The following is a 25,726-nucleotide window of genomic DNA, read 5'->3' on the forward strand; positions in this document are numbered from 1 at the left end:
CAGACGTGGGTCCCCTGCTTGCTGCACCACTGAATTCAGGCTAGCCTGGCTGATGAGTGGTGATACCCCAAAACCAGTCCCAGGGTGCTTGTTTCCGATCTAGGGAGAACCTGGCCTGGCAGTCTGCGCTGGACTGTTTCCATGGGAAGGAGGGTCAAGACTGTTTGCATATAGCTGGGTCCAAACTGGGGTGACGTAGCAAGCAAAATAATGATGGATTAAACCCAGATCTGTGACTGAGGGTGAGTGTTTGAAAAGTTTCAACGCAAAAAAAGCTTTGAAAATACAAGTGTAGCCACAGTTCTATACTAATAAAATAAATGACTTATAAAAAAATATTGAATCATGTACAAAGAAATGTAAACAATTCTGCATTTGAAGGCTAGCTGATGAAAGATTTATTAGAATACAACAAAGACCTATGCTGTTATAAAAAAGAAATTTTTAACAAATGGATGTGTGTATGAGTTCATTGTGGAGTGGATGGTTGCGAATGAGAGTATGAGGTATGTCATTTATAGCATTTCTACTATGCTTGCATTGGAACCTATATGAAAAACTTGTATTAAAAGCAATGAGAATGTATTGTTCCGTTAAAAAATAAAAAATAACAATTGTTTACCAAAGGAAGATGTTATTTAAAGGAAAAGATTGTGGTACACCCAATTAAAGAATTGAAATAAGTATTACAATCCTCTGAGCTGTATATTTTTTTGTATATTTGTGAGAAGTTTCCAAAAGAATTAAACCTGAAAGGTTGACCGCGTGGGTCTAGTTTCTATTGAGAATAATTTTTCCTGCTCCAGTAACCTCATTGAAGCAGGGGATCCCTTGTTTTTAAAAATATATTTCTACCCTCCTCAGTGATTTGCAAGCATGTGCCAGAAATGCATTTGCTACCTAAGAGAAATATATAACCAGTAGAAGTAGTCTCCCAACTCTTACATGTCATTTCAAAAGAAACAGAGTTCTCACCCAAATACGTTCCGTAAGACACCTCTTACTTGGGGGAGCCACGTGTTGGGAATCGCCGCAGCTATTTTTCATCCTCCGCCCAAATGCAAAGTGAGTCTTAAAACACTCGGGTCATGCTGTGGTCGATGTGATAACAGAGTCGCTGTCGGAAGTGGAGTGATAAGCTGTTTGACTGGTATAAAACATCTAAATTGTATAGACATCGTGAAGATGGTTTGCAAGGGAATTTGGGCATCTTAACAGACTCTGTTTTAATACTAACATCTGATGTAATACCAAATCTGTCAATAATTTTGTGATACACAATCATGCCCTGCTTTTAATTATTATTTTTTTTTTTTTAAATGTCTTTATTGATTTTCATTCTACAATAACATTACCCCTACCCCAACCCCCCCACCCCTCTTCCCCCCCTCCCCTCCTATTCAAACAAAATCGCAATTTTAAGAGTTTCCCAAGACACATGAAGCATATAAACCTGTGAGGAGTGTTGGAGCACACATTTAGTAGGATGAAAAACATTATCGCTGCTTTGTTAGATATTTCCCTTTTGAAGACTTTTAAAAATCTAAATATAATTAGACATCCATTGTACCAGTGGATCCCATATCAACATACCTCTCTTGTGTTTGTTTCGCCCTTTTCTTCTATATATGGCTACCTCCAGACTGCATGTTGCTAGTAAGTGGGCCCTCCATTGTTGGAACGTCGGTGGGTTTGGATCTAGCCAAGCTGAGGCTATGCATATCCTTGCATATCCTTAGGATGGCCATAGCTACAAAGATCAGACCGTGCATACATTTTGGACGAATACAATCTGCCGTGCCCAACACTATTTCCTCTGTAGAGATATATATAGCTGTTCCAAAAATTTCTGATAAAAAATCGGAAATCTCCCTTATTATATTTGTCAGAGCTTTACAGGAGGCAAACATATGAACACTATCGGCCTCGAATAATGAACATCGTGGGCATGTAGTACCTTTCCCGATCCCCCACTTTGAGTATAATACAATGAGAAAAACGTTTTATAATACTGAGCTTGCAGTTTAGCTGACATAAAACAAGACTGTGACATTTCGAAGGATCGAAGAGGGGTTTGAGGTAATACAGCTAATTTTGTCTGCCAGATCTCGATCTGTTTCTCCATATCATCCAATTCATATATCTCACCAATAGTTAGAGAAGATATTTTACAAATCCGGTCCATAATTTGAGTAGGGTGGAATTTTTCCCTAGCCCCCCCCCTTATTTAACCAAAAGTCCCTAACCTGTAGATATTTGAAAAAATCTCTATGGCTAAGGTCATAGTCTCTGCGTAGTTCTTCGAAGGTCTTCAGGCTTAATCTATTAAAGAAACAGCCAAACTGTAATATCCCTATTTGTATCCACCGATTCATACACCTGTCATCAAATATCTCGGGGAGATCGTTATTTTTGGCTATAGGGGTATAATATGAGTATCGTCCAAAACCCAGTAATTTACGAGAACAGCTCCACACCTTATAAATCCCATAGATACTCTTGAATTTTGTTTTCTTGAAATAATTATCATTCATATGTCGCCAAAAGCATCCTTCAGAGCCCCTTCCTAGTATAAGTGTTTGTGGGGTAGGTAAACTATTATCAATAGGCTCTAGAGAAATAAGTGCTGAGCAGTATCTCAAAACCATGGCCCAATAATAGAATTTAAAATTAGGCATTGCCATACCCCCTCTATCCTTTGGGAGAGTGATGTACTTTAGAGCCCGGCGTGGGTTTTTATAGCCCCATAAGAATTTGGAGAACATAGAATCGATAGATCTGAATAGTTGAGGGGGAAATTTTAAACAAATGGCCCTGAAAAAATATAAAAATCTGGGGAGATACAGCATTTTAATCACATTATATCTTCCTCCTATCGTTAGATGTAGGTTGTTAAGACGTATCAGTTCTTTTTTTGTACGTTGAATCAGAGGATCTACGTTATCCCTAACTATGTTATCCACATTTGCCGAGATGCTCACTCCAAGATACATAGCTTTGTTGATAACTCTAGCATCTCTCATCTTGATCTTGTCGTTGAGAATAATCTGCGTTTTAGTCTGGTTTAGTTTATAGCCAGAGACTGCTCCAAAAAGTAGAGCCTCTTTTTCTATCGCAGCAATTGCTTTGATTGGGTTACTAGTAAATTGGGTTACTAGTAAGCCCTGCTTTTAATTGTTAACATGATAAGGACATTGTCTTTTGTTTTTAGGATAAAAATAAGTAACATGCTCTTCTTCTATATTTTAAACCATTTTTTATGTTTGTAAATTGTAGGACCTTTACATCCATCACGACATTGTTATGTTTTTTTTAATTTTTTTTTATTAACTTAAACAATAAAGTATTGAATTGACTCTTAGGAGGCTTTTTGTTATTGTTAATAATTTTGAGTTGCATTTCTTGAACTTGAAATGTATTTTACTTATTTTTGTAAAATAAAATCACATTTCAAATAATTATACATGTCTGTTATGGATCCTTAATCCATATTTGCTCTTCTGAGTTCAAGTTGGTTCATTAGCGTTTGAGCGCATTCATGCTTCAAGTAAACTCACTGTCTCTTTGGGGGTTTGTGTTTTGATACAATTTAATGAAAGCTTGGAGCCTGTTCATACCATTATTGGTATTATCCTATTAAGAAAATATTTCTTCAGAAGAAAATGTTAAACATGTTCATAGATCAAATACAGCTACTTGATTCTGTGCAGAGCACCTGTTGCTAATATTTGGTGTTAATGTCCTAAACACGTTCGCGTGATATCAAACTCGAACATTAAATTTGTAAACTGTGCCTATGTGATGCTTTAACCTATTGTGTTGACGATTTTGGAGCCCGTGTGCACTGCAATTCACAGGAATACTATCTCAAAGGGTCACAATCAGCCCCGCAGCTGTGCACAATTAAGAAAAGAAAAGCAGAGTGTCAAACACGGTGTGTGCTAAAGCACACGTCGTATTTGAGACTCTGTTTTTCTTTCCTTAACAGTGCACAACTGCGGGGCTGATTGTGGTCCTTTGAGTTAGTATTCATGTTAATTGCTTCGCCTGTGTGCGCTGCAATTAACATGAATACTAACTCAAAGGACCACAATCAGCCCCGCAGCTGTGCACTGTAAGAGAAGGAATGCATCAAGGGCAAAGGCCACTCCCTCGTGTTCTCGTCATCTCCCGTAACGAGCAAATGACAGTTTTTCGCGCCGCTCGCGTTTTAAAAGCGGCGGCGCAAATGGTCTTGTGTGCGCGCTTAATACAGCACACTGCGCGCTTGGGGTGACTTCGGTGCGCGCGTGCGCACTTGCGCAGGTTATTGGGAACAGTGGTTGAGAGGTACCTGCAAGCAGAGGGGACAGAGTCTATGTCACTCAGGAGTGACCAGGAGACTTGGAAGACGAATACCCTCCGATGTCGGGTGTTGCAGGATGGATGACGATGAACTTGACTCTGCAGCTGTGAAGACCAGGCGATGCTGAGGAGGACCAAGAGCCATGCACAAGCTGTCCCAGGAAGGATGTTGAGTGCTGAGTGGCCGGTGCACCAACAAGCCTTGGCAAATGCAGCCAATGCAGGAATTAAAGAAGGAGCAACGTCAGGACCAGCAAGGTCCAAGGGATTCACCAAGAGCAAGGGACTCAGGGCAGGCCCCAGGCAATCAGGAGAGTCCAAAAGAAATAAGTGTGATGCTCAAGTGGACTCAAAGGCCGGAGGCACAGAAGTCGTGAGAAGACCTCAAGCAGCTCACCAAAAGATGCAGGCCACGATGCACACGATGTGGTGTGGCCCAAGATTCTGGTCACAGGAGATGCTCGAGGTTGGGGCTACTTGGAGCACGAAGATCTTCTTGGAAAGACATCAACAAGCCTTTGCAACTGCAAGTTGATGCGGTGCACAGGGGTTCGGCTCATGGATCCCCCACAAGGGATACTGGTCTCAAACTTGGTGACAGGGCAGGGCAGGCCTCAGGAGCTGTGGAAAACTAGCATTTGTGTTGCAGAGCCTTTGGAGTCTGGAGGAGCTCAGGATCAGAAGACCATTCAACTTAGTTGCGGTGCCTGCAAATGCAGGAGAGTGACTCTTTCACTCCAAGGGAGATTTCTTCAAGTGTCTTTGATGCTTCACAAGCCTTGGAAGATTCCTGTATAATGCACAGGCACAGACGATGCAGCAGACTGGAAGGGAGACAAAGTCAGGCCCAAACGAAGTCCAGCGAAGTCCAGAGTGCCCAGGCGGTAGAATAGCATTGGTGTCTGATCTGAATCTTATCCAACTACAAATCTAGGGACCTACACCCAGGTAAGCCCTTAACCTTTTCGGTGCTCATGACGGAACGGTTCCGTCATGAGCGTCGGTTGAGCTGTGCTCATGACGGAACCGTTCCGTCATGACCACGCCCGCGCAATAAAACGGTCAGCGCTGAGCGGGAATCGGCGCCGCATGGAAGAGGTTAAGTACCCTAGGGAAAGGGTTGGGAAGATTCAGGTGACCCTCCCAGGGGAGGGTCTGGACAGTGGGAAGTTACTCCCATGTCCTTTGTCCAGTTTCGCTCCAGAGTGGAAGCCAGCAGCTCCCAGGACTGGCCTGAACTGGACTATGCACAGGGACACCAAATGCGCCCCTCATGCAGACTGATTGGTGGTGGCAAGCACACCCTCCACATCCCAATACACTAAATCCGGTTTGGGAGGTGGACACACCTCCCTGTGACAGGATGCCTATTGTTCTGCCTTCCCCTGCTCAAGCTTGGCTCAGCAGCAGGAGGGCAGAATTGTGTCCCTGGTCGGCAGCAACCATTTTGTGCTGTCCGGGTCAAGAAGGCTGGTACCGGGAACACTGAGAGCCTAACGGATACCAAACATGATAGGGTTTGTTGCAGCCGTTTTTGAGATGGTTATTGCGTAATTACGCCGTGTCCCTCTATATAGTATATGGCTGCTTCACTGACAACCCGGGAGAATGGACTACGTAGGCTGCAGAGGTGTCCTGCTAATGTAGGGGAACCCTCTCACTAAGAACCAAGCAGCCTGCCTTCTGCTATAGGGGTGACTTATAGGTTTTAAGTTCAGTGACCCTTGATATAGGAAACCTAAATCTTTAGTAAGTGGTGCTATCACCAGCTTACACAGGCTGCAATGGCAGGCCTGTAGATCCATTTTGAATGGTCTCTCATGGGTGGCATAATATTTGCTTCAGCCGATGGGAGACCTCTGGGGTACCTATGCCCTGGGTACCTTAGTACCATATACTAGGGACTTATAAGGGTTCCCCAGTATCCAATCTGGGATGTACCTAAGTACTGAACACAACAGTTTAGGGAGAAAACAGATAGACTGGGGTCCTGATTAGCAGGAACCCTCTCAGCCTAGTCAGATACAGCTTAGTTTCATACAAAAAGTGGGGGTAACCATAGAAGCAGATCTTACTTTCCTACACTCATGATAAGACTTCCAGTACCTAGATCAAGTTCAATGCATGCATGACTGAAATTACCCACAGGATGAAGACCAAGGGCCGGATTACGATGCTGTTTGGAAACTGTCCCGAACGAACCGTATCCAGACTAGTTTCCAAACAAATCGAGTCCTGCGAGTCCGGATGACCGATTAAGATGCTTCCCAACATTCTTTGGTTGAACAAGCATTGACTTCGATGGGAACCTGTGTTCAGAACGAGAACACAGGCTTCCATTGAAAAAAGGAGTGGTTGGGAAAACCTTGCACCCTGTGGCGGGCACCCCATGGTGCCTGCCACATTGTGCATGGCTGGGAAGAGGGGTCCTTTGAGTACCCCCATGGGCCACAATCAGACACCTCCGGGTAAAGGGTGGGCCCGCAATGGGCCCCAATAGCCGATTCTGGCAGCTGTTTCATCTCGGGCAAACCGAATCGGTACAGCTGTCCGAATCGGTAATCGTCATCTGGAAACCTCGTCCATAGAGCTGTTTGATTCCGCTCCAAAAGACACGGACGGACCCAATGCCTTTTGCAACCGATTCAGACTGCTTGGACGGTTTCCGGGCATTGTAATCGGTCTTTGGAAAAACTGTAAATTTCAGTCAGGAACAGGGGTTCCAAATCGGATTCTGTAATACCGAATCCCATCCGAAGCCCTTCCCAACGAAATCGTAATCAGGCCCCAACTGTCTAAAGCTGAACACAGAGAAGACTGAAATTGTTATCTTCGGGAAAAGCACTTCACTCTGGGATTCCACCTGGTGGCCAATAAGTCTGACACCCACCCACGCCAAGAACCTCAGGATTGTCATCGGCAGCCAACTCAACATGACCGTCCAAGGCAATGCCGTCACCGTCTCGTGCTTCCAAACCCTGAAGATTCTGAGGAAGATTTTCAAATGGCTCCCAGTCAGCACCAGGAAATCCATCACACACGCCCTGGTCATAAGCAAGCTGAACTACCGGAACATCCTCAATGCCAGGACCAACAAAAAAATCAGAAGGCTGCAAACCATTCATACCTTGGTGGCAAGAATCCCATTAACAGTCCCACGCCGCACTCATGTCACACCACAGCTAAAGGAGCTCCACTGGCTCCTCATACACAAACAAGCATAGTTAAAACTCCTTATTCACACTTTCAAGGCACTACATAACACTGGCCCAGCATATCTCAATATTCACATCTGCTTTCACAAAACTCTCGGACACCTCACCTCCTCAGTACTCCTACATGCACACATCGACACATACGGAAAACCAGATCCGGCGATCAAATATTCTCCTACATGACTCCTAAAGACTGGAACAACCTGCCACTACACATGAGAGCCTCCTCCTCACTTCTTGAATTCTACAAGAAGTGGATGATCTGACTTGTGCAACTAGTCCTAATAGGGCATAGGTTTGGCTAGACTCACACCTGCTCAGGGTCAGGATACTCTTCCGGGTGATAGTGCGCAGCTCTCCAAGCCAATGTGCTTGCATTACCAAGACTACAACTACCAGAACACAGTGATGTGTTAAAGCCCCGGACTGGAGTCAGGTCCTGGGCTTTGATTTAACAGATCAATGTGACACATTGAACTGGTCCTGGGCTGCAACTTAACACATCATAACGCCAAGAACACATTGCCCAGGACCATTGATTTACCACAAAAGTGTGACACATTGATGTTTTAAATCAATGCTCAAGGCCAGAATCCGGTTGTCGACTTCAATTTAACATTATCAGTGGGATCTCGGAGTTGTAGCGTTGGACCAATTAGTTTGAACCGTGCAATACAATTTATCAGAAAAATGAAAGACTAGGACTAGAAAATTAGTATCTCAGTGGCAAGGAGCCAGTTGGTAACTCTAGTGCTGCAGTATTTGTGACTTACAGTAGTAACTGTTCGCATATAGGCATAGATCCCCAACACCAGGGCGGAGTGCTCCACTATCGGGGAAGAGCTCCACCACTAAGGTCAAGATATCCCTATGGAAAAGTATACATAAAAGTAATACAGTCTATTTTTTTTTTTATATTATTATATATTAATATAAATTAAAATTGTAAATTAAATACAAATGCTTATTATTGACCTAGAGCTAATAAAATAAAAAATGTTACAGCCCATAAACTCATACAAATTAAATGTGTATTAGATACTTAAATAATTACAATATGTTAATTTAACATGAATATTATTTTTAAACAAAACATCAAAGAAATCTCACATGTACTAACATTTCAATAGCTAAACAGTATTGACAAAGTAGATAAATGTTATGTGTATAATCAATTTAAATTCATTTAAAATGTTTAATAAAGGTTAAAAGTTTGTTTTTATAATTTTTTCAATAAGTTCATTATGTCATTATGAATATTTTAAATTATATATATATATATATATATATACATTATCTACTGGCGGTCGCCAGTAGATAGTTATAGTTACAACCTAGTTTCCATAGGAAATCTCAAAATTCTATTTTGAATAACTTTGGCGCCGGTTGACGAATCCTCGCGAAATTTTCAAAACTAATGGGGCGCTACGCTCAGCTCCTACCCTGAAAGTCTCGGGGTGATTCGTCAAGCGGGGGCCGAGAAAAAGGGGGGGTCCCAAAACGCGTTTCCCCCATGCATTATTCCATAGGACCTTTAGACACAGCTACAGCCCGAACGGCTGAACAGAATTACGTGAAATTTGGCAGAGAGGTAGCCATAAGGTCAAGGAAGTGCCTTTTGCAGGTCTGGTGTAAATCTGTTCAGTATTTCCTGAGAAAATAGCATTTAAAAGCATATCAATATCTATACGCGCGCACCGTGCGCGCACTGTGCGCGCACCCTGCCGTGCGCGAGCGCAATTCTGATTGGTTGTTAGATGTCGGTAAACATTCGAATCGGTCGAAACCAGGAAGTGTCGGCCGCCATTTTGTCTCTCGCAGTCTGAGGGGGTGAAAAAAAAAGGAGGAGAACGTGAAAAGGGGGCAGAGTGGACAGTTCCTGACCCCCTAGCCTTGGTCAGGGGGTCACAGAAGGACCCCCAAGGGAGAAAAAAACATTTTTTTTTGTAAAAATCGCAAGGTGCGCGCACTGCGCGCGCACGGCACGCACTGCGAACCGTGGGTGCGCGAAGCGCACCGTGTGCCCACAGCGCGCGCACGGTGCGGGAAGCGCACCGTGCGCGCAGGGTGCACGCACCTCGCAATTTAAAAAATAAATACAAATTTCACGGTGCGCACACGGTGAAAAACATGAAAAAAAAAAATTAATACATAACTTAGCATTTAAAAAACCGTACAAATTCACTGAAAAAACCATAGGTTTCACACACGTTATAGTTACGAATTAGCATTTAAAAAACCTTGCAAATTCACTTTAAAAACCATAGGTTTCACACATGTTATAGTTAGCTGGACATTTCACTCGTAAAAAACCTATGAAATTCTCCCGTTATAGTTACTGTAGGCAACTATAACTCACGCGACCGCAATCCTCTGCTGATGACGTCAGATATTACATCACTGATGACATATGTGTCTTTATGAAAAATAAATATTGGTAATATATGTATAGCTAAAGATTAATGGAAGAAGACATGGGTAAATAAGTGTCTAAATACAGTGATGTAATATCTGACGTCATCAGCAGAGGATTGCGGTCGCGTGAGTTATAGTTGCCTACAGTAACTATAACGGGAGAATTTCATAGGTTTTTTACGAGTGAAATGTCCAGCTAACTATAACATGTGTGAAACCTATGGTTTTTTAAGTGAATTTGAAAGGTTTTTTAAATGCTAATTCGTAACTATAACGTGTGTGAAACCTATGGTTTTTTCAGTGAATATATATATATATATATATATTCCTGAGAAACCACACGCCTGTGTGCTGCGTGAAACCCATCAAGTCAGGAGTAACTAAAAACTGATTTTATTCCAGCAGGCATAGCATGCCTCAAAGCATACCACATAACGTGTTTTGACCGTAGTTCGGTCTTAATCATATGTGAAAAGTGAGAGTCCATTGCCCTCAGGTTTAAATATACTCAGTTCTCAAAAAGTGACGAAGGACTCCTAAAGGGAACACCACCTTAAAGCAATATCATCCAATTCAGTTCGGTGTTTGATTTCTTTCAGTTCTGGGCTGAAACACTCTTCTTTACACCAATGCTCCAATTTATCCATCGCTGCTGCGTATACTTAATAGTGTTCGAGCTAATAGTGTTCAAAGCCCCAGTAACATCACTTTAACTGGACTTCATTGCCCATAATCCCGTGTAACAGTCTCACATTGTCTCACCCTTCATTTATAAGATTGATTGCCCCAATGGGTAAACAAGAACAACATTTGTCACCTTTTCTGCTTCAAAGGACCAATGCCGTGTTGCGCAGGGTGAGAAAAATTATCTTCATTTACCTCGAGAGCGCTGCTCCTCTGCGATCTAATTTATGGATGTTCTGCCGTATTTTTCTTTCAAGGTTAGCTACACATGTCCACTTTTGTTCGTTTTTAAGCCCTGAGAGTGCCGGGTTAAATAACCTCTTGCAAACCCTGACTGCACTCTCAATGTCTGTGAATTCTTATATATATATTTTTTTTTTATCCAGTGGCATAACTTTTTTATTTTTTTTATTTGACCCCAGGGGCTGGTCCCAGGTTCCCCCAGGACCCCTACCCTGCCCCCTTATATGTTATTTTGTTTTATTTTTCAGGGCTCAGGACTGAGTCTGGAGTCCTAAGATGGCAGCTGCAACTTTTCCTTTAGCTTGAGGCCTGCCAATCACAATGCTTAGTTGAGTGTGTGGATCCATCACGGATCCACCACGGATCCTCCATGGAGTGAAATACACACTATATTTGAGCCTTAATTTCTCAAGAACTACCCAACAGATTTACACCACATTGCAAAAGCACATTTTCTGGACCAAGATAGGACATTTTGCCAAATTTGATGTAAATTAATTTAGTCATTTTGGCTGTCGCTGTGTCTGATTTTTCTATGGAAAACTGAACGGGAAAAAAGCATTTTGGGACCCACCCTTTTTCCCAGCCCCACTTGACAGATCACCCGGAAACTTTACAGTTACGAGCTGAGGAGGAAGAAACATTTTATGAAAGTTTTGTGAAGATTTGTCAAACGGCGCCAAAGTTATTAGGAAAACAAAAAATGCTTTTCTATGGAAACGTGATCCTAACTATAACTACCTAGTGGTGACCACCACTGGGTGATATATCTGTGATGTGTGGTACTAGAAGGCTGCAATTGAATACATTTACAACTGTTTTGCAGCCTTCTTTTGAACTGCAGTAACTTTAGAAGCGTAGTTTAGGAATGGCAATGGCAATGGTTTTACTCTTTTTGGGTGTGTGTTTGTAATGGTATGATCCTACCAAAACCTCTCCTTACTCCTCCCTAAACGTCTCCTATTTTGTAGTACGTATTCCCATACTCCAGCCAGTCCCCTTTGTCCCTCCAGCAATCAATAGTAAGTAGTAAACTTGCGTGTATGGAGATCTCCCAATAGAAAAGATGAGATGAAGAATTCCTCTTGTAGGTTTGTGAACTGCATTTTGTATTAAATACATAGTACTATTGTTCTGTTTTATATACTAAAAAATGCAGTTTGTGAATTGGGCCTTAATTTTTAAACATTACACCTGACACAGGGGCGTAGCTCTAGGGGGGTGTTTGGGTTGTGAAACCCCCCTAATAAATGGAATCTGATGTGGGTAGTTGGGTCCAGAGGCCTCCAGTCGGGCTAGCAGTCTCTGTGATCGGGTTTCCACTATGATTAGCAGCCCTCATAGCAGAGAGGCTCGCATCCATGAAACTGACGAGCTTGCATACACCGATCCCTCCTCTTCTATTTCACACAGATGAGGCGTGGAATAAACAAAGGACTGGATGACTCATATGTGGTACAGTGAAGCCTTTTAAATTTAGCACTATTTTTATGCATTCTGCTCTCAGAAATGTACAGTTTATTTTTCTGGAGGTAAAAATGAGAAAAAGTATTTGAGGTGATGGGAACGAAGAAAGCAGGATAATTAACAGTGGTAAAGATGGTATATAAGACAAAGGTGTACATCCATCCCTATATTTATGTATTATAGGAGAGATGTAGGTAATGCTTACATCTTCCAAATGACATCTTCTTATTGCTCAGTTTTTTTTCGTGTTTTTTCTTTTTCGTAGGCTGGTTTCAAATACACACTACATGCAGAATTGGAACCTATGTACTGCACGTAAAGTTTCAGGGTTCCCAGTGTTACAAAAAATATGCTTTCAACAGTAGCAGCTTCTAGTGGGTGTGTTGCGGGGCGGTGAGGCGGGGCAGGGGCGGGGCATGGTGGGGTTAGTAAACTCCGCCATATGGCCGACCGGAGGTAAGTACATAAATGAATAAATAAAACAAATTGCATTGCACGCTCTGCTACGCAAATGGCGTTGCAGCGCGCACAATGTAATTTGTTTTATTTATGTACTTACCTCCGGTCGGCCATATGCCGGAGTTTACTACCCTCCACCCTGCCCCTCCCCTCCCCGCCCCGCAACTCTCCCACCACGAGCTGCTACTGGCTTTCAATAGTGCCCCACATCTCTTCTGAGTTGGATTCATGCTATTTTAAATACATCAAATAAAATAGCTCCAACTTTGAGGTCACATAGATGAAAACACTTAAATTAAGTGCGATAGCCTGCAAAGGTATCTCACTGCCATTGGAATGGCAATGAAAGTTGGGAAATCTCTGTTTCACACCCCCTGAATCAAAATGACTAAGCTATGACCCTGACCTGACATACATTTCAATCATTAAAAGTATTAAAATGACGAGGACTGTCACACCTTCTGAAAAGCTCATTTGACAAAAAAAATGATAGCAGCCTTAATGGAAAATGTCTGATGTTTAATTAAGGAGGACAAAGATACAATTGGCGTCAACAAGATAGAAAGAATTGTTAATTATGGCACCCGTAACACTTTATAGTCTACCGCTCTATACAACACAGGTACTCTACTTTACTTTTGAATACTTTCAACATAGGTAAAACAGAAATCCTACCACACAGGTAATCACACTTACCTACGCAACCAGTGGAGAAAATCATCTGACACTCAGCCATATTTAGATGTTCTGACAATTTCAAGTATATATTTACATCACCTAACCCTTTTGAGCTTACTCTTCAAGAGCCACCAAGTAAATTTAGCTTTTTTATTCCTATTAAGGGTTTTTGTCTTGTGATCATTAACTTTTATTTTGTTGACAATGCAATACGCTTGTGGAGCGGGGATATAACCCATCATGGTCAACCAACAGAATACAAGAGACATGAAACCTGGACACCCATATTTTAGGAGTGTGTGCATGAAAGCTGTTTGCGTAAAACAACTGGATATAATCCAAATATAGCTAGCACTAGTACATAAACTTGATTCAAAGCATTTTCCACTTAACTTGACATCCACATGAGCATATTGGAGAAATATAAGCTTCAGAGAGTAGACAAAAGACTGCTCAGAAGATGACAAAGCAACACTATAATTGATGACTTGTCTTCATCGGTTTCCAGGCTTTACACCAAGCCAGGCATTACACCAAGGGAAGTAACAATAAACCAGGGTAGAGAGGCCTTCCCTGAAGCCCACCTGATCAGCTGGGAGATATATATTTGCACTTATCTAGTCTAAAGATAACATCGAAACTCTTTTTATGAGTATATTTATTAAACAAAATACAAATAGTAACACAGAAATAAAGACAAAAAGGAAAGAGGACAATTGTATTATTAGTTACATAAAGGGCAAAAAAATTAAAAACTACTAAATTTAAAACTGATATGAATCCCAAAATAAAACATTGCAAAGGAGATGAATAAGTTAGATGAGGACAAGCACAAAATAGACATAAAACAAAGACAAACAAAAGAAAAGTAATATCACATCAAATAGCAATAAAATAACAGTACAGGTACAGGGAAGAAACAATGATCTTACTAACAAGCCGCCAACAACAAATAACTAAAGAATCACTGACAAACAAATGAAGTGCACTCATGTGAACAAAAACCAGCTATATGTTTCTAGAAATTACCAAACATGCTTTCATGACGTTCTGATTTGTCAGAGATGAAGAATGATGGCTCATATGCACTGTTGCATTTTCTCATAGACACAGAATTGAAAACCCCTTTGATACATCAAAGCCAAAGTCCTTTCTAGGAGACAAGGATGACATTGGCATCAGCAGGTTGCCTCTCAAATTATAAAAAGGATTTCCAGTTTTTGCGAAATAAATATTTTGCCGCTACTAATGCTGTGATAAGCCACTGTTTCTAAACTAGGTTTTAAAACTTGGTGGTCGAAACCATCTTTGGTACGCTGCATATGGGCAGTTGTTTTCATAGTAAACCCTGCCTGATCATGGTGGACCTGGGACCCAGTGTAGTAAGCTCTTAGCACACAGGTTCGAGCAATAAGGCAAAGGCAGTCTGGCACATGCATCAAGCTAGGATTTTGCGAGTCCTCAATTGCGAATATTAAGGATTCGCAATTAAGGACTCGCAAAATCCTATGCATGTAGGAATCGCTATAATAATAGCGATTCCTACACATTCCTTATTTGCGACTCACAAATTGTGAGTTGCAAATAAGGAATAGCTTCCCATTCATTCCTATGAGCCCACAGGCCCATAGGAATGAGTGGGAAATTGCAAGCGCAATTTGCGAGTACCAATAGGTACTCGCAAATTGCGCATGCAATTTCAGGGTGCAAGGGTGTCAAAAGGACACCCTGTTGCACCCCTGGAATTGACCTGTGCACATATGTTGCGCACACACATGCCCTAAGGGTATGTGTGTGCGCAACATGAAACATTTGCAAATTACCATGAAGTTCAACTTCATGGTAATTTGCGCCCTCTATTAGCGAAATCGCTAATTTTATTACTTTAATGCATTGCATTTAAGGAATCTCAATTTACGATTCCTTAAATGCAATTTAAGTAATCCCAATTTACACCCTTATGCATCAAGCCAAAATCCAGTCGGTAAAATACCGATTCGGTAATAGCTCCCGGTATTGTGTTAAAAATACCCAATCCCAATGCATCAACCCAAAACCCGAGCAAATAACGAATCGCTAAATAAATAACCTCGAACATACCGAATCGCTAATACCCAAAATGCTAATTTACCGAATCGCTAAATACCGAATTCGCAATTACCGAAATCACTATTAGCTCCCGGAAATTGCCAATAGCAAATAACGAATCGCACCCCAATGCAAGAAAACTCGCTAATACTGAAAATCCCAAAAATCGCTATTTTGCCAGAGCTAAATAAGGGGAATCAAAACCTGGAGGTAAAGTCACAAAAAAAAAAAAAAAAAAAAAAAAAAAAAATCCTACATGTGCAAATGATTGAGGCAATCACTAAACCCTTAAATTTGGCCCAGGAGACCCTGTTGGCTCCCCCAAAATGGCTGCCCTCTACGTGCTTGCAAGGAGGATGCGGATCAATGCAGCAGGACAGCGCAGGAGAAGGGTACAGGAGAGAGTGTTCAGACTGCGCATAACCCTGCTCGGCCAGAATGAGGACGAGGTGTGCCAGAAATATCGCCTCAATCGCGCTATGATCATGCGCCTGATTGCAGACCTGGAACCATTACTGCAGCACCAGACCCACCGGACAAATGCAATCCCTGCGCACGTTCAGGTACTATGCAGCCTGCACCTACTGGCCTCAGGGAGTTTCCAGGGGGTAATTGCGGTTGCCGGAGGTGTTTCGCAAAGCGCACTGTCACGCTTCTTCCAAAAATTCCTAGATGCCATGCTGACAATGCTCCACAGACACATCAGCTTCCCCACAACCCCACAGCAGTTGGACCGCACAAAACAGGCATTCTACCAGGTGGCACAATTTCCACATGTGATTGGATGCATCGACTGCACGCATATCCCCATATGCCCTCCGTCAGCAAATGAGTACCTTTTCAGGAACCGCAAGTCATACCACTCGATCAACGTGCAGGTTGTGTGCGATGCCAACAACATCATAACGGACCTAGTGGCACAATTCCCAGGGAGCACACACGACTCATACATCTTCCGCAACAGTGGAATGCACAGGCGACTACTCAATGGCGAATTTGGAGAGGGACTCCTGTTAGGTAAGTAGGACTACGCTTCCCCACACCAACACCACACATGTATGTACATCACCAATGCTAAGTCTATGCTTCTATCTTCTAGGTGACAGTGCTTACGCCCTGCGGGAATACATACTAACCCCATACCTAAATCCAGCAACCCCGCAGGAACATCGCTACAACGCTGCACACATCAGCACGAGGAATGTGATAGAGCGGACTTTTGGGATTCTCAAGAGCCGCTTCCGTATCCTCCACAAGACTGGCGGCGCAATGCTATACCAACCAGACACATGCTGTCGAATAATTGCTGTATGTGCAATGCTGCACAACATTGCCACCAGAAGGGGGATACCCATGGAGGTGGACAGGGATGACGACCCCCAGGCTGACCAACCACCCGCCCAACGACGACCGGCACACATCCCAAACACAGCAGAGGGCCATAGGAGGCGGACAGACATAACGCAAAATCATTTTTGACCCTGGGTAAAATGAGACATTACAAGTTGGTGTTGGGTGCAACTGTTTAATGCACAGTAGCACTGAGGATTGTGCAACAGAACTAGCATTGTGAATCATGCTCCGATTGCATAAATGTAAATAAAAGGTTCCTTAAAGTCAGGCCTGTGCAAACAGGATAATTGGATGGCCATGGTTGCTCCACCATGGACCTGCAGCATGTCCAATTTTCTAGTGCCGCTTGCCACGTACACCAAGCCTCCGCTCAGGTGCATCCATACCCTCACCACGGCCTGTCCCCGTGGAGGCACGCGAACTTCGGCGCCTGGTGCTGGCCTCTGCCAGTGACACGCTGCTGACACTGGAGGCAGCCTCACTGGTGTCATCCCCTCCCAATGCTGCAGCACTGCATGTGCTGCTCTGAAGTTGTTCCACAGCAGTGGTGATGTGTCTCAGTGACTTGGCAACATCACCGCAGAAGTGCCCAAGGTCCACCTGCAGGGAGACTGTGCGGCGTGCCAACACAGCGGTGCAGTTGCTGTGCCATTGTATGGCCTTGGTAGCGGCGGCAGAACGCAACATTAGCTGCCGGTTACTCCTCCTCTGGGAATCATGGCCCTCCCTGATGGCACGGGTGAGCTCACGTACCTCCTCCCTGAGCTGAGCATTGCCATCAGCAACCGCAGTGGTCTGGTCCCTGACCGCCGTGCCCATGTCCCTGACCGCGGAGCCCATGTCGGTGACTGCTGCAGTCATGGCGCGCATCTCCCTCGCTAGGCGCACGATGTTGCAGCTGATGCTAGCCACATGTCTTCCCTGCAGGTTCTGTGTGCGCAGCATCCTCTCCTCAATTGCAGAGGTTGTTGGGACATCCTGGTCAGCTGAGGAGACGGAACTGCGACTGGCCCTGTGACGCCGTGCGTGTCTTGAGCCTCCATGTGGTGCAGCAGGTGGTGTGGATGTGCGCTGCGTGGGTGCCAATTGAGGGGGGGGGGGTTGCCATCTCCTGCAAGGGCGTAACTTGGTGCCTGTGCCTCTGCGGTATTGTGGCTGCACTGGCTGCAGGCTGGCTTGCTGGTGCCGTTGCTTGTGGCGCAGGTGGTGGTGCCTTGGCTTGTGGCGCAGGTGCCTTGGCTTGTGGCACTGGTGCTGGTGCCGATGATTGTGGCGCTGGTGGAGGTGGTGCTGGTGGGGTGGCAGGTGTTGGCGGTGCGTGCGCATCCTGCACAGTCTCCTGGTCTGACTCCACGGGTGTCTCAGAGATGATCAGCTGGTCGCTGTCGTCAGAGTCCCCAGGTGATGCATCTGTGTGTGAAACAGTGCATGATTAGTGGGATGATTACACCTACATAGTGTTGTACCCATCAATGTCCCTCTGTGGTCCAACAAATGAACAGTCTACAGCCATGTACAACATATGTGTTGTGTGAGGATTTACGCCTGTGCCTGCACTCTGGGCTGACTAGACTACAACTCCCAAGATGCAGTAGTGTCATGTGTGGAACTGTCTGTGCCAGAGCTGCAGACACAGTGAGATTGGGCTGGGGGCATGGGTATGGATTTACGCTATGCTGGGTGTGGCACAGGCATGCATCTTACCTTGGGCACTTGTGGCTGCGCCGGACGTGTCCATCTGGATCACCCCCACGACGGCTTCCCGCTCTATCGTCCCTTCCACAAGGTCCTCCAGGGCTGTGTTGGATGGTGCAGTGCTTGTTCCGCCTCCAGTCCTTCTTGCCTCCCGGAGCCTCTCAGCAATCCTCTCTTTTGCGCGCTTCCGGAGGTCATACCACCGCTTTTTGAGATCGTCGATGCTGCGGCTAGTGACGCCAACCGCATTGATCCTCTCACGGATGCGCTGCCAGATGCACCGCTTCTCGGTCTCAGGCACCTTGAGGGACAGCTTGCCAAAGAGGCGGTCGTGTTTGCTGGACACTCCCTCGATGAGGTACTCCAGCTCCCTGTCTGAAAACTTCTTCTTGCGCTTGCGTGCAGATTCAGCGCTGGATGGCACTTCCTGCGACATGATGGATGTGTGCTGTGACTGTCAGAATCTGTGTGGCCTCACTCTGCACAGCCTGTCCTTCTTTCCAGCTCCTGTCTGCTCCTCTGTCGAGGCTATGTGGGTGGGGCAGCAGTATTTCCTGGTTGGTGATGTCATCAGCCTGTTCCCGGAGCGACGCGGCAATTTGCGATTTCGCTATTACCGATTCGGTAATTGCTAATTCGGTATTACCGGACTCGCTATTAGCCAAATCGGTATTACCGAACTCGCTATTTGCTAGTGGGGCCGTTTGCGTGCCCCGCTATTAAGGAATCGGTAAATTTAGCGATTTTTAAGGAATCGCTAAATTTTACCGAATCTGTTGATGCATGCCAATTACCGATTCCTTAATGGCGATTCCTTATTTTTCGCTATTAAGGAATCGGTATTAGTTTGGTTGATGCATATGCCCCTTAGAGATTACTTTAATTGCGATTTTTGCATTTGGGATGATGCATCCCAAATACAAAAATACTGGTCACAAAGGGGCACATTTTGAGAATCTGCCTGTTTGCGACTGGTTTTTCTTTTGATGCATGTGCCTGAGTGTCATTAATGCAATAAAAGACAAGAAATGACAAATCCACCAAGACCTATATTTAGAACCTTCTTTGAGTGGCTGTACTCTAATAAAGAGGTCTCAGAATTAGATCATAAAATTCTTGGACACCACAAAAATCCCCAAATTCAACGTGATAAGCCACGTGATTCCATCACAGAATCTAAAGTTAGGGTTGCTATTAGAGATCTGGACTTGACAGGAAGGTCTTTTTCAGAAGGGCGTATTCCAATTCTAAGGGAGGTCTTGCACTCTGCTAAATTGAGTTTTAGCTTTTTCAGGTTAATAAAGGGGTTTCACATTATTTACCTGCCAAAAAGGGTAAACAATAATTCGATTGTGCCAGCTATAGGCTAGGCAATATCACTAATTTACATTATTGCCCAAATTCTGACTCAGATTTGGGCTGAAAAATTGAGGACAGAAAGGAAGGCATTTCTACACTAGGATCAGTCACACTTTATTAGGAAAAGGGGAAATGTTCATTACTGCATTAATAGTGGGTTTGATAAAAGAAAATACAAGGGCAGCAGCACTGAAGCAAAAGGAAGAATGCAAGAAGCTGAAAGACGAAGAAAGGGGTGGGAGGATAGCTCCAGCACCAAACTCGGAAAAACTCAAGCCCTGTATGCTGAGGGAACTGGATGGCATTTTAGCCAGACAATAAAACAATCGACAAGAGAGCAACCGTTGGCACTACATGACAATACTTTATTCTTAATCGTCGGGACTGGGAAACGTGGGCGCCGCCCACTGGGGAAGCAGGTTCGATTCTCTGCGTCAGCTCAACATCCTGTGATTCTGGGGGAATTACTTAATCTGTTTAAAAACAACAACAAATGAACCTGACCTTGTGTAATGCAAATGGGGCTAATGTAAAGCGCTCCAATGCACTCGTGAGAGTTTGACCTATATAAAACTGCCAAAAAAAACGTGGAGTGGAGTGAGTGGGTGTTGGGTGATGAATGTGAAAAGGACATGAAAGGAAATTTCCAGGGAGTTTTGTGAGAAAAACGATGACTTTCGGATGAGGACAGGTAAGAGGAAAGAGGAGAGAATTGTTATAGTGAGGCTAGGAGAGGGGATTGGTGTCAGTATTAGTGTAAAGGTGGGGGATAGAGATTTAGGGCAGATGTAAGACCATCTCCTTTTGTGAGTCTCTAATTGAGATGTTTTGTGACTCGCAATCAGGGACTCGTAAAATGAAATGTACTAATGTGTCTCAGACACATTGAGTGATTCCTAATGGTTCCCAATTGACCTGCCGGATCAGCATTCATAATGCAGATCACAATATGCGACTCTTTGGGAATGACCTGTATTCACAGGGATGGAGGCCTGCTGGGGGCAGCAGACCACCATATCTGTGATTGCTTTTTAAATAAAGCATTTTTCTATTGAAATGCTGCCAATATTCCTTAAGGGATGCATTTCAAAACAAAACATTAAAGCTATCTTTTCATTTGGCAGCGCTGCTCTTAAAAAATGCTGGCACCCACATTCCTTCCTGTTTGCGAATGGGTTACCACCTCCTTCATGGAGTCGGTAAAATATGAAGGTTTTGCAACCGTATTCTGGTCACAAAGCATTCATACATGCCCCTGCGACTCAGTATTAGGAAGCGACACCCTTGGCATGCCCCTTCCTAATACTAACTCGCAAACCTATTTTTTGAGTAGGTAATAGGTTACTGACTCGCAAAATAGGGTTAGTACATGCTGGAAGCCATTTTAGCAGTCACAAACGGTCTGATTCTCCATTTGCGATTGCTAAAAACAGTCATACATCTGGCCCATAGGGGGGACAAGAATAGAATACGGTGTGTGAGACAGATCTAGGGGCTGAAGGTGTACAGAGGGGGCTTGTGGGAACATTGATATGTACAACAGTGTGAAGGAGAGATCTTAAGGATATTGACGGGTAAAGAGAAAGGTGTGTGCACTGGCATGAGGTGGTATTGTGAAGGCAGGTGAAAAGGGTGGCACCGGCATAACTGTGAAGGAGGGAATAAAGGGGTGTAGTGAGGGCAGATGTTGAGAGTGGCGTGTGTCTGGGTGTGAAGGAAGTGGTGAAGGGTAAAATAGGGGCAGTTAAGAGTGTCATGTGCCTCAGAGTGAAAGTGGTAGTGAAAGGTGTAATGAGGGCAGGTGAGGAGAGTGGTGTGTGTCTCATAGAGGTGGGTGAGCCACTGAAAGCTTGAGCCAGGCTCCAGCCTAAAGCCTGGCTCTAATCAAGGTCCTATTGGAACCTCGAGCCCATAACAAGCCAAGCTTTTGTGTGGCTCAAGCCTGCCTCCCTTCCTGTAACCTCGATGTGGCCTTGCGGCTGTGGACTTAGAAAGTGGGTGAACCAAATTCGGTTTGAGTCTCAGCATCGGCTCGACATCCTGTGATTCTGGGCAAATTGTTTAATGTCCCCGTCCCTATAAACAGTGAGTGGTGACCTTGTGTAATAAAACGGGTGGTCATGTGAAGCACTCCAATACCTATATAAAAAGCGTACAAAGAGGCAAAAAGAAAGCCTCAACATAAGGAAAGACATATGGATAACCCTTTACTGGCTGATTTGTTCAAAGTGAAACCAGAAAACCTTGATAAATAGTAGCTTCCCCACTTACATTTTGTGATATTTTTTCTTCATTATTGCTTATGAAAGCACATTTAAGCATGTGAATTCAGAATACCAGTTATATGAAAACCTATCATGTTTGATTTAATAGGCTATAATGTTGCTCTATAATAATCTGGCAAAAACCAAAGGAAATGATGGACGGAGTGTTGAACAATGCAAGCACTCACCCCCAGTCAACTGATCTGGGTTTAATCCATCACCGTTCTTTAGCCCACTCTGCCACCCCAGTTCAGACATGGCCATATGCAAATCAGTCTGACCCTGTGCCTCATGGGAACAGTCCAGCCCGAACTGCCAAGCCATGTCTTCCCTGGACCAGAAACAAGCTTCCTAGGACCGGTTTCTGGCATTTCAGCCGTCTTCAGCCAGGCTTGCTTGAATCCAGTGGCAAAGTGAGCAAGGGACTCACGTCTGAGCATACCCTGCCAATTTATGGCGAACAAAGCAAAAACCAAAGGAAATGATGGACGGAGTGTTGACCAATGCAAGCACTCACCCCCAGTCAACTGATCTGGGTTTAATCCATCACCGTTCTTTAGTCCACTCTGCCACCCCAGTTCAGACATGGCCATATGCAAATCAGTCTGACTCTGTGCCTCATGGGAACAGTCCAGCCCGAACTGCCAAGCCATGTGTTCCCTGGACCGGAAACAAGCTTCCTAGGACCGGTTTCTGGCATTTCAGCCGTCTTCAGCCAGGCTTGCTTGAATCCAGTGGCAAAGTGAGCAAGGGACTCACGTCTGAGCATACCCTGCCAACTTATGGCGAACAAAGCAAAAACCAAAGGAAATGATGGACGGAGTGTTGAACAATGCAAGCACTCACCCCCAGTCAACTGATCTGGGTTTAATCCATCACCGTTCTTTAGCCCACTCTGCCACCCCAGTTCAGACATGGCCATATGCAAATCAGTCTGACCCTCTGCCTCATGGGAACAGTCCAGCCCGAACTGCCAAGCCATGTCTTCCCTGGACCAGAAACAAGCTTCCTAGGACCAGTTTCTGGCATTTCAGCCGTCTTCAGCCAGGCTTGCTTGAATCCAGTGGCAAAGTGAGCAAGGGACTCACGTCTGAGCATACCCTGCCAACTAATAATCTGGGCCACATACAGAGTTTACGTGAGAATTGCCCTGCCTCTCAGTTTACTAATAGTTCATGTTTAAAAAGTATAAAGTACTTCTCAATACAGTTCTATAAAGTGATGCATTAATGTCAATGCTTCCACATGTTACAAAATAACCTTTTTTTTTTAATTTAGAAGAGACTTTATCAAATTTAACGTAATGTTTGGTGTATGATTTACATTGCAAACATATTCAGGGCTCAGCTCGTGCACAGACTCTAAGATTCCAGCTAGACCTTTAGCTTGGCTCTGGCTCAGCTCTCCCTGTTAATTTGTTGGCTTACCCACCTCTAGCGTATCTGCGAGAAGGAGAGAATAAAGGCTTTGTGAGGGCCGGCATAGAGTGTGGTGTGGGCATCAAAGGCACAGAGTGAAGCGGTCTAGTGAGGGCAGGTGTAGGCTACAGTGGTCCATCAGGCTGAAGGAGAGCTGGGGGGGGGGGGGTATAGAGGGAGAGTGGTGGTGTGAGATGGGAGTGAGTTGGTGTGCTTATCGTATGAAGGAGAGTGAGGGGATACAGAGACTGAGAGTGGTGAGGCAGAGCGAGGTCAGGTGTACACCGGTGTGTGTATCAGAGTGAGGGGGTAGAGGAAAGCCTTGGTTGTGTCTGTTTAACGCTTTAGAGCCGGTTTGCATAATAAGCGGATGCCTAAAATGGCCGACCCTTGGCACCAGCACGATAGCTTCACCACATCATTATCATGAATATTGGTTTCTCTTTGCTCAGAGGATCTTTAACAGCCATGCCAAGGAAAGACAACTGGGAATCTAAGAACGAATGCAAAGTAAAAACACGCGGAAACGAGAGCGGAGCCAGTGTGTACTACGCCTAACAGAACGCCCTTTCTTCCATTTCCATTTAATATATGTTGGCTGACAGCATGCAATGGCACGTTCTGACTCGGAATTTCTGTGAGTAAAAGCTTTATATAGGCATCACTTAAGAAGGGTGGGAACACTGCTTTAGTGTTTTACAATTTCCTCCAGACCGCCCTTCTCAAACTCTTGGGCCTGAGCGTGCCAAAGAGCAGCCCGAGAGCAGAAGTAGAAGGTAGTGTTAAGAGTATAATAGGTTAGGGGTAAGTATTCTGTTCTCAGGATCTTCTTGTAAATTGTATTTTTAAAATATTTTCTCATTTTAGTGCAGGCGCAACCCAAACATCAATGCCTTCACTTGCAACACCTATGGTAAGGTCACCAATACCTCCAAACTTGTTTTTTGTTTAAAAATAGGTCCAAAATCATATCACGACCAACAGGCAATATAACTGAAAATACAGGATTTCTGTAAAAAAAAATTCAAAGCTCACAACAACAGGACCCCAAAATATACACCAAGTAATGCTTTGGAAAATAATTGCAAAAGCGATCTAAAATATCACCAGCAAACAAGTCTTAAATGCCCCACCTTTAAGGAAGCTCACATCACTAGAAAAGTTCAGATATGCCTCAAGAACTGGTTTGGCTGAGTACATGGGGAAGTGCTGTCCAGGACTTTTTCTTCCACATGATATTGTTATTGTAATTTGGATTTATAGGGCTTAAAAGCGACAGCAAGAAACTGCACCTTCAAGCCAAGATATATGCCTGTCATGCTTGAGAACCCCCCCCCCTGCAGTGATTCCCCCTGTAAGTAACAAGCTACCAGCTGTGTTCTGTCTCTGTGGAGCACGCGATGTGTTAGGGGCATAGCTGCGGTTGAGGGGTGCATGGGAGGGTGATGCTCACTTTTGTCGATGCTACTGAGGATACCATTCCTTGGCCCACTAGGTGGACAGACCTCCAGACAACAACAATCCCAGTGTCTGCTTAGCACCCCTCCCTTCCTGGCATCAATCAATCAATCAAACAGGGAGATTATAAGCACGCTACTCACCCGTGAGGGTCTCAAGGCGCTGGGGGGGGCAGCTCCGGTCAGTCGAAGAGCCAGGTCTTGAGGGTCTTCCTGAAGGTGTGCAGGGTGGGGGGGCATCGGATGTTGATCGGCAGCTCGTTCCATTTGATCCTCCCTGTAGAGGATCAACCTCAAACCTAAAATAATGACATGGATCAGGGACAACATACAGGCCGGAGCTTGCAATCGATGACAGACACTCCCTTCTTGTATAGCCGTGCCAAGCCAGTGGCCGGCTCCAGAGATGGATGCTCGCCAAGGCAGGTGATAAGCTACACCTGACTTATAGTAATTTATGTGTGGGTTTGATACAGCTGTGGCCACATCTTTCCATCCCATCACTGACAGGTACTTGACACACATTACTGTCAAGGAACCAGTCACCTTAAGACACTAAGGGGCTTATTTACAAGCCCCTTGCGCCG

The 25,726-nt window shown here is 44.4% G+C and overlaps 1 long non-coding RNA gene across 1 annotated transcript in view; it reads right to left on the minus strand.

Moving 5' to 3' along the window:
• The window catches only part of LOC146798544 (uncharacterized), a 307,685-nt gene that overhangs the window by 151,452 nt on the left and 130,507 nt on the right, over positions 1–25,726 (minus strand). Inside the window, exon 2 of the long non-coding RNA XR_014969180.1 lies at positions 25,284–25,438. This is a non-coding gene — a long non-coding RNA (uncharacterized LOC146798544). The remainder of the gene's footprint in view (positions 1–25,283; positions 25,439–25,726) is intronic.

This window comes from Triturus cristatus, chromosome 9 (assembly GCF_964204655.1).
Source record: "Triturus cristatus chromosome 9, aTriCri1.1, whole genome shotgun sequence".
In the NCBI taxonomy this organism is placed as follows: domain Eukaryota; kingdom Metazoa; phylum Chordata; class Amphibia; order Caudata; family Salamandridae; genus Triturus; species Triturus cristatus.